We start from the raw sequence: 13,399 nt of genomic DNA, 5'->3' as shown, positions 1-13,399 counted from the left end.
CTGCCACTGGCAGCAATATGGATGAACATGCAGGATATCATGTGAAGTAAAATAAGCCAAACACAGAAAGGTCAAAACACAGCATTATCTCACTTATATGTGTAATCTTAAAATGTGAAATACATACAAGCAGAGAGTAGAATGGTGGTGGTTACTAGAGATGGGAAGGTGGCGGAAATGGGGAGTTGTTAGTCAAAGGGTATAATATTGTAGTTATGCAGGATGAATAAGTCTAGAGATCTAATGTACAGGTTATGAGTATAGTTAACAATACTCTGGGTGTTTTTTTTTTCAATTACAATTGATCCAATATTATTTTGTATTGGTTTCAGTGTACAGCATAGTGGTTAGACAATCATATACTTTCCAAAGTATTTCCCTTGATTTTTCTAGTACTCACCTGGCACTATACATATTTATCACAATATTATTGACTAAATTCCCTATGCTGCACTTTACATCCCTGTGAGTATTTTGTAACTACCAATTTGTGAACTTCTTAATCCCTTTACCACTTTCCCCTAGTGTCCCAAAGCCCCTTGCCTCTGGCAACCACCAGTTCCATCTCTGTGGGCATCAAAATATTTCTACTCTAGGACTAGACATGAAATGCATACCCTTAAAACTATTTTGATCTATATATTAGAACTTGTAAAATATACTTCCATAATAATAGCAATGCATCATATTGTATAGTCATACAACGCTAATTAAGTGCCAACTTGGCAGAGCCTATCAGAAATTTCAAAACCCCCCTCCTGGCTTTCTAGAATCCTTATAATAACTCTCCATTTTCTTTCCTGCTATTCCTTTTGGCTCATTTCCATTGCTCCACTGAAGTCAAAAGTCTTAAAGACTTTCATGGATACTGACTGTTCCTCCTATACTGTATACCTTTGAACTCCAGCTCACCCCAACACACCATATAAAACATAACCAGAGAAGAAAACAGGATAGTACACTACAGTTAAGAGCATGAACTCTGGAATCACTTTCTAGCTTTGTGAGTTTGGACAAGTTACTTAATCCATATGTGCTTCACTTTGCCCACTGAAGTATCTAATAAGTATCTTTCAAAGAGTTCTTAGGAGGAGTGAATGAATTAAAATTATAGAGAGTGGAAGGGATGGAGAGAAACTGAGAGAAACATAGATGCGAAAAAGATACATCGATTGGTTGCCTCCCACATGTACCCAACAGGGGATGGGGTTAGAGCCTGCAATCAAGGTACATGAACTTGATTAGAATCAAACCCAGCACCCTTTAATCTGCAGGCCAACATTAACCACTGAGAAAACTGACCAAGTCTGCACTGTATTTTAATTGTTAACTGTTTTTAGGGCTCCCTTAATGAAGTGATGAGCAGTGAAGATGTTCTTCAGTTAGTAAAATTCAAGCTTCTGCAAGATAGGAATTTTGCCTTTTTAGCCTTCTGCCAAATCTCCAGTGCCTAGAACAGAGTCCAGTGCAGACATATGTGACTAAAAAAAAAAAGTTGAATTCTCTAAATGCTTTTATACATTCACCTATTATAGTACTGCACATAATAAATACCCAATAATAAGATGAATGATGATAGTAATCACTACATACCTGCTATGGACTGAGTGTTATGTGGAAGAAAGTGTATTAAGTGCTTTATACAGAATTTCATTTAATCCTCATAACAGCCCAATAATGGGCTGCTGTTATTCTGACACTGCAAATGAAAAGACTGAGGCTAAGCAAGACTTCTATGGGTCACACAGCTAGTAAGTAGGCTTGAAACCTGGCCGTCTCAGTCTGGAATCTACACTCAACAAAATTGACAAACTGTTATTGAAGGCCACATGTTCTATGTTAAAGGTGGTGAACTTCATCTCACAGGCATTCACCATATGAATGAAACATGTACCTATGTAGATGTAGACATACATAAGTATAGAATTCCTTTCATTTACATTCCCTATTAAAATGAAACAGTATAAGAAGTATGGTGGGGAGTGCCTGAAACTGCTATACCCTTTACATGGATTATCTCGCATAATTCTTACATTAGCCTGTTGATGTAGATGTTACTACCTCCATTCTATTGATGAGCAAACCAATTTCAGAAAGATTGAACTTGGCCAATGTCAAATGCCAAGGTTCAAATACACCTTGGTTGACTGCATAGTAAACTAGTTTTTTGTTACTTTTACCACAGATATGTATAAGGAGATGAACTGAACTGAAAGAATATAGCAATTGTGATGGCATTTTAGAAACTATGATATCTGGGTAAGACAAATACTTGCAGGAAACAACAAAGACGAATGGTGGAGAAAATGTTGCCTGAGGCAAGTAGAGTCCAGTGATGATCATGCCACATCTTTTCCCCTTTTACCTACTTATCACTTCAGAATGGTCCAGGGGATGTGTTTTTATCCTTGTATCTTTGAAGTTTTTCATTTTAAGAGATATATAGTTCCTAAATCAGTTGATGTTCTAGAAACTTCCTATAAATGTACATTTGTTACTGAATTTTATTCCATAATTTTGTCCTCCTAAAACAGTATGCATTTTTGATAACTATTTTTAGCATCTCTCACAAAATTGTACTTTAAACTGCAGTTTTGTTGGTGGATTTTAGTTTATTTGGTAGAGCACTTTGTATACCTAAATGATGAAAATTTAGACAACACAGTATATAGTCTATTATTTCATAACTGTACAGTAGCTGAAAATTCTGCAGCATATTGATTAAGGTGCAATCAGAAATTTCATTATGTAATTCATCCCCTTCCACATTTTCTCTGTCTTGCCATCCCCAAAGAGATTTTATTATAGGTTCTTCCTTGCTTCTCAGGTGTATAAATTTCTAATTTATGTGATTTACTGTACATTTATATGCCCTAGCATAGAATCCATTTTACTTCTGGCTTGTTTTTGCCAAAGTCCACACAAGATTGTTTTCCTTTGGAGAGTAAGTCCTTTCTAGGTATGCTTATCTGAGCACAAACTACAAAAAAGCTAAGCCAAGCAGTAACAAAAAAAGTTCTAGCCTTTCAATGCTTATCTACTGTGAAGTTGCATTGTGTTGATTAATTTATGGGACTGGACTTCTTTAAAATCCATAGACTTTTCAGGGTTAGAACCCCTAGCCACAAAGTTAGGAATTCCAATTTGATAGTTTTGTGGAACGTGTCATTGTGATTATACTGAGACCAGTTGTATAGTGACAAATCATGCCATTGCACTTGATTCTTTGAGCTTTTGGTCAGAAAAGCATAATATAAATCCAACACTTAAATAAATATCATGTTCAATGTGCCAGAAATCTCCCAAGATCAAATTGAATAGCAAATACTAGCAGAAAGTCCTGTACCATACACAGACTATGCTGATGTAACTTATAGGCAATGTTCAAAACAATTCCATATTGTTGATCTCTAATAATAATTTTCATGTGAATCCATGTGAAATATGGACAGGACTGAACCTATTAGAAGTTTAACTATAGAGAAAGAATCTTCTAAAGTGCAAGAATTTTATATTACTTTAGAACAACCAAATACTCTGTCCAAGACACATTTTTTTGTCTCTTTTGTCTAACTATGGGAGGGAGTGAGGGAGGGAGGGAGGGAGGGAGGGGAGGAGGGAGGGAGGGAGGAGGGAGAGGAGAGAGAGAGAGAGAATTGCAAGTGATCTAAAACAATGAAAACTTTCATGCAAATCAATTAGTACTCACTCATAAAAATGGTCCATGAACAAAAAGACTAATTGTCAAAGATCTGTCCCCCCCATGATATAAACAATGCATGTACACTAAATAAAGATTCAAAATTTAACATGTTCTGAAATGACAGTGTATCTTATAATCAAAATGATCTATGTGGGTATTTAACTTGGCCAGTGACCTTTTTAAAATTTTATTTTTCAATTTCAATATTATTTTGTATTAGTTTCATGAGCACAGCATAGTGGTTATACAACTAACAGGAATAAAGCTCACAACTAATGCATGTGCTCTGACTGGGAATCAAACTGGCGACCTCTTGGTGCATGGGACAACATTCAAACAACTGAACCACACTCACCAGGTAGTGTATTTCTATTTTATTTGTTTATTTTGTTCTTTAGATTCCACATATAAGTGAAATCATATGGTGTTTGGCTTTCTCTGACTGGATTATTTCACTTAGCATAATACCTTCTAGCTACATCCATGCTGTCACAAATGGCAAGACTTCATTTTTTATGGCCAAGTAATATTCTATTTTATATATGTATCACAACTTTTTTATCCACTTTTCTATTTATGGGCACCTAGATCATTTTAATATCTTAGTTATTATAAATATGTTGCAAAGAACACTGGGGAGTACACATCCTTTCAAATTAGTGTTTTTGGGTTCTTCAGATATATGACTTTTTGACTGAATTATATTGCTCTCTCTTTGAGCCCTTCACCCAACAGAAAGATGATCCATCTATGAAGGGAAGCAAACTCATGTAACTTTACATGTGTTTGTGCTTAATTGAAGTCAATACTGCTCAAGTATTTATTTTTCTGAAAGGACTCTTATTAAAAACTTCTCCATTCTATTTTTTCCAGTTAGTGGGAATTTATCATGAGTATTTAAATCTCAAAGATGAGCTAGGTTCTAAATCTGCATCTCATGTTTCTCAGCTGAGTCTCTTCTTCAAATTATATATGCATTTTTGTATCTGTATTTGGATTCATTTTTTTTTCACACTTTCACAGTCTGGAATGAGAACCATACATTTGGTAGTTTTTTTTTTTTAATATATTTTATTGATTTTTTTTTTTACAGAGAGGAAGGGAGAGGGATAGAGAGTCAGAAATATCTATGATAGAGAAACATCAATCAGCTGCCTCCTGCACACCCCTTACTGGGGATGTGCCCGCAACCAAGGTACATGCCCTTGACCAGAATTGAACCTGGGACCCTTCAGTCCGCAGGCTGACGCTCTATCCACTGAGTCAAACTGGTTAGGGCCATTTGGTAGTTCTTGACCTATTTTTAAGATTTGCCAATTAAAAAAAAAAAACTTTTGCCTTTGCACAGAAGGAACAACCACTTCAGATTGAATTGCATTACAATTATTTTTGCAAACTAAATATAAATTGGGTCACAGTGCTATTTTAGTCTTAAATCAACTTTAAGGTAAAATATTTTTCCATTATTTCTGCTTTAATGGATCTTGTTTCTAGATATTATTGCTTTTATTCTAATGGCCTTGTTAACTGTAATTCTAGAATATAGTTAACTATAGTGCCACATACAAGTATTTCCAACTTGTTCTTGAACACAATCTTTTAAAATGTTTGCTCTCATGTTTCCAGTCCTCTGTGGTCTCAAACTAATATGCTGAAATGACTTCCAACCATTATAGTTTACTAATTTTAAGTGATTTTACCTTGCTCCATCCCAACCATTAAAATCCCATAACACTTTAGGGACCATCCATTTCAATTTCCTTATATCATGGCCAAGAAAACTGATGCCCAGAGAGATTAAATTATTTTCCAAGGTCACACAGCTTGATAGTAGCTAAACCTAAAAGAGAACTCAAGGCTCTTCACTTTTGCAACAAGGCTCTTTCCACTCTACCATAGTATATTTATTTATATGACTAATGTCTAATTCATATATCTTATTTTAAGTTCCAAAATATTCACAATATTCTGATTATTTTAATCATTGACTGGAGTTTTTTTTGTGAAAATAAAGATAATGTAACCTACTCTTGTCCTTATCATCCCAAATCATCTCCAGTATCAATAAAAGATGTCTTCATTTCCCTGTATGGCAGGAAGCACATTAACATAGCATTTTAATTTGAATTAATAGTAACACTTAGCAAGGAAAACTGGATCAAATACTATAACTGATCTTCATTATAATTCCAGTAAGGCCAGCAGCTGCACAGTTATAGCCATGTTGTGTTATGAATATTTCAAAAAAGTAATTAAATAAGTAGCTCTGGACAAGACATTAGAACAAAGGTGATAAAGTCAATGACATATATACAAATCAAAAAAAAGAAGAAAAGAAAAACCCATAGTAATTACTATATTTAAATATCATTACCCATGACTTTATTAATATTTCTATTTTCAGAAAAAGGGAGCTACTAAGGATTCTACATGGCATAAATTTTTAACATATTTGATGAATTATCATGAAAATTACATGTGGTTATAATGACCTTTGGAGGCATTCTATAACAAAGTAGCATAAAAAAATCTATGGTTATACAACATACAAACCTCTGGATTTTCTTTCAAAGAAAATGTGTAACCAAATACAAAACAGAATGGTTATGTACTCATGGACACTAAAGAAAACACCCTGTGTTTCTCTTACAAGTGTGTATATTCTAAGAGAATGATACATTCTAAAGTAAAGCAGAGGATTAAGTCATAGCTCCTATGCAGTCCATCTGCTGCTTTAAAGTCTACATGTAGTCCTTGAGGTGAATAAAAAGGCAAACTCAACTGCGATAAGTAAAATCTTTGCTCAGAGAAAGCACAGGTACATATGTGATTGGGTATATATATTAACAAAGCTGATGCATTTCTGTTTAAGTAGTCACACACATATTTTTTGAGACAGTAAGTTGCCATTGTGCCAATAAATTCAGTTTGCAACTGTCTTTTAAGTCATTAAGGAGTGGGTCTATCATAAGGTAATAAGCAAAGATTTCCATAGAAGAAGAATCACAGGAAGGCCATGCCTCTGATTTTTTTTTTAAATTTAAGAATATTAAAGAGGAACAATTGAGAATATTATCTGGACAAATCAATGATCAAAGTACCTGTCCTGTGATTAGGTGGGCAGGTCATGAGCGAGAATATTTCAAGGGGAATGGAAGCTAAATTATTGAGATAATTGCTTCCATTTCCCTACTCATTTTTCATGTGTAAACACAATAATTTGCATTCTATATTGAAAATCTTTTATGGCCATTTAGTATTGCTGACTATCTGGCTTCTCTTCATGGTCATTACTCAGATCGGAAAGAATACATGTTAAATAAAAGACAAACTTGGAAACTGAAAAAATGTTTGCAGGAGAGGCCTTGGAGAAAAAACAACACTACATTAGTGCCTTTAAGCAATATGCTAGAATTATCTGGGGAACTTGTTAAAAATAGAGATTCTGCTCTAGCCGGTTTGGCTCAGTGGATAAAGCATTGGCCTACGCACTGAAGGGTCCTGGGTTCAATTCCTGTCAAGGGCACATGCTCAGGTTGTGGGCTCGATCTCCAGTAGGAGGCATGCAAGAGGCAGCCGAGCAATGCTTATCTCCCATCCTTGATGTTCCTATCTATCTCTTCTTCTCCCTTCCTCTCTGAAGTCAATAAAAATATATTTTTAAAAAAGATAAAGTTTCTCCTGATTATAATTACTTTAAAAAAGAAGATTTAAAATAAATAGAGATTCCCTCTTTTTATGGGTTATAGGCATGAGTTAACTAGCTCCCCAGGTAATTCTGATGCATCTAGAAAGACCAACAGCAGTGATGTTTGGGAACAACTGAACTACATCATCGCAAATATTTAGCTGTTAAGATTCCCTAGAAAATTTCTTATATATTTTATAGTTGGAAATATGCATTTTACCTGAATCCTTTTCTGAGTCAATTTACATGCCATTTCCCCTAAATTACCAATCAGAGCAGTTTCCATGTGGTATTTTCAAAGCAGTACAACTGAAGAAAAGGGTACTTTAGATCTATAAAAACTGCTATCTAATAGGCCCTATTGGCCTGAAACTTCTATTTGGAGGATGTTTCAAAAACAACTGTTTGGATACAGACTATTTTTTTGTTTTGTTAGGATTAAATAGATGTATTTTCCCATTTTTTCTAACTAGCACCACTCACCAAAATATGCATTAATATTTATAGAATTTCTGCACAACTAATCTGATAAAGTTATTAGGATGATGAAATTAACAAAATCAACATAGTTACTATACATAGAATCATCAATTGCTCAGACTCTTAGGCAATCATTACTGAAGGCAACTACAAATCTTTCTCAAACCAGTCATTAAGCTGTGACCAGGAAAGCATTATATTTTAAATGACAAAGGAGTTATTTTGGTTTTTCAAATCATAATGTATTTGGGCTATCTCTCTTGCTTGAATTCATGATATATTTGGATAATTTTCCTCTTACCAAAGAAGGCACAATGTTTTCCAGTGATGTTATAATAAAGAGAAACAAACAGATCTCTGAAGAAAAAAACAAAACATGATTTGTATTATTTAGCAATTTTCCTGGCATTTTCAGTTACTCTAGCCAATTTCAAGCCACCAAATTAATGTCATTGTATGTAGAGCTTGGAAGAAATACACACAATTGGTTGGCACAAGCTGGCGTGATCTGCTTCTAGCACACTGTGTCTATGCGGTTTTAGGTTGCAGCTACCAAATTTTAAGCAAGGCACAATTCCATCTCACTTCCTCATACTATCACTGTTAGGAACTGGGGAAAAACAGAGAAGAGGCAAGGATCCTTGCTCTGAGAGAGCTCTCAGGCTTTATGGAGAATATAGATCTGAGACAAATCATTGTTATGCACAAAATAAGTATTGTGATGGGGATAAGCGCTGGGTGATAAATGAGCACCAAAGAGGGGCATCCAATCCTACTTGAGGACTAGGAAAAGGCTTCTCTGAGAGCTGACATCAACCCAAATCTTATAGGTAAAGTTGTGGGCCACACTTTGATAAACCTCACATATTGGGTTGGGAACAGGAGAATAGCTGAGTCTGGAGGGATAACCCAAGACCAGGTCCTAGAATCTAGAAGAACTTGAATGGTGCAATTAGAAGCTTGTACATTTTCTCTGTTGTTAATAGAGGACCATTAAAGTGTTGAAGAATACTGGATGCAGGGCAGAGAATGCATTGGTGAGGTGGATACATACTGGAAGTAAAGACAGATACTGGGCAAAGCTTAGGAAGCTAATAAAAATCTCACAGAAACTTTGATACAAGGTAATAAGGGCTTTAAGAAAGTTATGAGCTTGGCTGTGGATTGTTTTCTAGTTTCCTGTCATGCATACACAATGAGGTTGTAAGCTTCATGAGTTGAATATGGAAGTTTAGAATGCTACCAATTATACAGATGTCTCTGAATAGTCATGTGGTGGTATGGAGAAGCAAAATATACTAGTGTTTTATTGAATGTTTCAATTTCCACCTGTAGTTTGATTCTATGTGGATATATCCTCACCTGGTATGTAAAAGAAATAATAAACAGAAAATAACTAATTTTTAGGTCTTTTTTCAATTATAAACACATACCAAATCAACATGAACTGTAAATGTATTTTAAAACGTATCACATCACTTATCAGTATATAAAAATGGTGTCTATCTCTAACTTTATCTAGCATTTCCAAATTACTTATAAATTTATGTCTGTTTCTCTGCAAAACATTGGTCAAAAATTTGAATATGCAGAAGAGTAGTAGTACTTTAATGATACTGGGAAATCAATTGCAGTGGCTTATCCCAGCAATTTTCAACCTTTTTCATCTCATGGCACACATAAACTAATTACTAAAATTCTATGGCACACCAAAATTTATTATATTGTTTGCCTATCTAACAAAAAATAGATATAATTTTGATTCATTCACATTAGATGGCTATTGTTGCCTTGGCTAGTCTCATTTTTTTTTTATTTGACAACTTAAGGGAAAAGAGGTCAGTGCCCCTAACTGAATAGTCAGGTATTGTATGTTTTTAAAATTATTGAGATACACTGGTTGAAAAATCACTGGCTTATACTAACATACATAACAATATGCTACAGAGTAAATGACCTTGCATTTGATTGTGATCTGGAGACTTGTGACATTGTGTTATATTCTCAAGTCCACTTCTCATAACCAAGCCCTCTATTATAAATACAGGTATTTCTTGACTCTAAAACAAAGTAAAAATAGTATATTCTCTTTAGAAAGGATTGGAAGAACTGGATTTATTTATCATGACAAAATGTTCCCACTTTAGTATTAAATATACCAAAAATAATTCACACAATTTACTAGCTTTGGCAGATAAGCTGAACAATAATATAAAAGCACTGCTGTATATAACATATAGGCAGGACAGAGACAAATTTAGTGATAAGACTGAAATTTTCTTGGTGTTTTAGCCGGTGCCTCATATTGGATAAATGGTGTTTTTAATGTTCTCCAACTTCAAATATTTGGTTAAAAGAAAAGAAGGAGCCTGGCCAGCATGGATCAGTGGTTGAGCATCAACCAATGAACCAGGAGGTCACAGTTCAATTCCTGGTCAGGGCATGTGCCTGGATTGCAGGCTCGATCCCCAGTGTGTGGCATGCAGGAGGCAGCCAATAAATGATTCTCTCTCATCATTGATGTTTCTTTTTCATTTTTTTAAATTAAGGAATTATATGTGTACATATTTTACCATTGCCCCCCTATCCCACTCCCATACGTGCCCTCAAACGCAGAGTTTTGTGTCCATTGGTTATGCTCATATGCTTGCATACAAGTCCTTCGGTTGATCTCTTATCTCCCCCACCTCTCCCTAAACTTCCCGCTGTAATTTGACCTTCTGTTTTATGCTTTACTGTCTCTGTATCTACCTTTTTGTTCAACAGCTTATAATTTTCTTTATTATCCATAAATGAGTGAGATCATGTGGTATTTTTCTTTCATTTACTGGCTTATTTCACTCAGCATAATGTTCTCCAATTCCATCCAGGTTGCTGCAAATGGTAAGAATTCCTTCTTTTTTATGGCAGCATTGTATTTCATTGTGTAGATGTACCATAGTTTTCTGATCCAGTCATCTGCTGATGGGTACCTAGGCTGTTTACAGATCTTAGCTATGGTGAATTGTGCTGCTATGAACATAGGGGTGCATTTATCCTTTCTTATTGGTGTTTCCAGTTTCTTAGGATATATTCCTAGGAGTGGGATTACTGGGTCAAATGCGAGTTCCATTTTCAGTTTTTTGAGGAAACTCCATATTGTTCTCCACAGTGGCTGCACCAGTCTGCATTCCCACCAGCAGTGCACGAGTATTCCTTCTTCTCCGCATCCTCACCAACACTTGTCATTTGTTGATTTGTTGATGATAGCCATTCTGGCCAGTGTGAGATGGTATCGCATTGTTGTTTTGATTTGCATCTCTCGGATAATTAGTGACTTTGAGCATGTTTTCATGTGTCTCTTGGCCTTCCTTCTGTCTTCTTTTGAAAAGATTCTATTTAGGTCCGTTGCCCATTTTTTTATTGGATCATTTATCTTCCTTTTATTAAGTTGTATAAGCTGCCCGTAGATATTGGAGATTAAACCTTTATCACTGATAACATTTGCAAATATGTTCTCCCATACAGTGGGCTTTCTTGTTGTTTTGTTAATAGTTTCTTTTGCTGTAAAAAAGCTTTTTATTTTGATGTAGTCCCATTTGTTAATTTTCTCTTTAGCTTCCATTGCCCTAGGGGCAGTATCAGTGAAGAAGTTCTTTTGGCATATGTCTGAGATTTTGCTGCCTGTGGATTCCTCTAGTATTTTTATAATTTCCTGTCTTATGTTTAAGTCCTGTATTCATTTTGAGTTTATTTTTGTGTATGGTGTAAGTTGTTGATCTAATTTCATTTTTTTGCATGTACCTGTCCAATTTTCCCAACACCATTTATTGAAGAGACTGTCTTGACTCCATTGTATGTTCATGCCTCCTTTGTCAAATAGTAATTGAGCATAGTGGTTTGGGTCAATATCTGGATTCTCTATTCTATTCCATTGATCGATATGTCTGTACTTGTGCCAGTACCAGGCTGTTTTGAGAGCAGTGGCTTTGTTGTTTTGTTTTTTTAAATATATTTTTATTGATTTTTTACAGAGAGGAAGAGAGAGGGACAGAGAGTTAGAAACATCGATGAGAGAGAAACATCGATCAGTTGCCTCTTGCACACCCCCTACTGGGGATGTGCCCGCAACCAAGGTGCATGCCCTTGACCGGAATCGAACCCGGGACCCTTGAGTCCGCAGGCCGACGCTCTATCCACTGAGCCAAACCGGTTTCGGCGAGAGCAGTGGCTTTGTAATACAGCTTGAAGTCTGGTATTGAGATCCTTCCTACTTTATTCTTCTTTTTCAGGATTGCTGTGGCTATTCGGGACTTTTTTTATTCCAGATGAATTTTTGGAGATTTTTTTCGAAATCTGTGAAATGTGCCTTTGGTATTTTAATGAGGAGTGCATTGAATCTATAGATTTCTTTGGGTAGTATGGACATTTTAATGATGTTGATTCTACCAATCCATGAACATGGTATGTTCTTCCATCTCTTTATGTCTTCCTCTATCTCTTTTTTCAGTGTCCTGTAGTTTTCGGCCTATAGGTCTTTTACCTCCTTAGTTAAGTTTATTCCTAGGTATCTTAATTTTTTTTTTTTGGTGCAATGGTAAATGGGATTGCTTTTTTAGTCTCTCTTTTTATAAGTTCACTATTGGTGTATAGAAAGGCCATAGATTTCTTGGCGTTAATTTTGTATCCTGCTACATTGCCGAATTCATTTATTAAGTCTAGTAGTTTATTGATGGAGTCTTTCAGGTTTTTTTATGCACAGTATCATGTCATCTGCAAATAAGGATAGCATTACTTTTTCTTTTCCAATTTGGATGTCTTTTATTTCTTCTTCTTGTCTGATCACAATGACTAATATTTCCAGTACTATGTCAAACATGAGTGGTGAGAGTGGGCATCCCTGTCTTGTTCCTGTTCTTAGGGAAAATGGTTTTAGATTTTGTCTATTGAATATGATGTTTGCTGTGGGTTTATCATATATAGCTTTTATTATGTTTAGGTATGATCCTTCTATTCCCACCTTGTTGAGAGTTTTCATCAGGAAAGAGTGTTGGATTTTGTCAAATTTTTTTTCTGGATCAATTGATATGACTATGTGGTTTTTATCTCTCAGTTTGTTTAAGTGATGTATCACATTTATTAATTTACGGATATTGTACCATCCTTGCATCCCTGGGATAAATCGTACTTGATCATGGTGTATGATCTTTCTGATGTACTGCTGGAGCCGATTTGATATAATTTTGTTGAAGATTTTGCCATCTATGTTCATGAGGGATATTGGCCTGTAATTCTCTTTCATTGTGTTGTCTTTATCTGGTTTTGGTATTAGGGTGATGCTGGCTTCAGAGAAGGAGCTTGGAAGTGTTCCTTTCTCTTGAATTTTTTGGAATAGTCTGAGGAGGATAGGTTTTAGTTCTTCCTTGAATGTTTGGTAAAACTCTCCTGTGAAGCTGTCTGGCCACAGGCTTTTGTTTGCTGGAAGCTTTCTGATGACTGCTTCAATTTATTCCATAGTTACTGGTCTATTGAGCTGTTTAGATTCTTTC

Source organism: Cnephaeus nilssonii (genome assembly GCF_951640355.1).
Source record: "Cnephaeus nilssonii genome assembly, chromosome: X".
NCBI lineage: Eukaryota > Metazoa > Chordata > Mammalia > Chiroptera > Vespertilionidae > Cnephaeus > Cnephaeus nilssonii.
Note: the sequence above shows the minus strand (reverse complement) of the source record.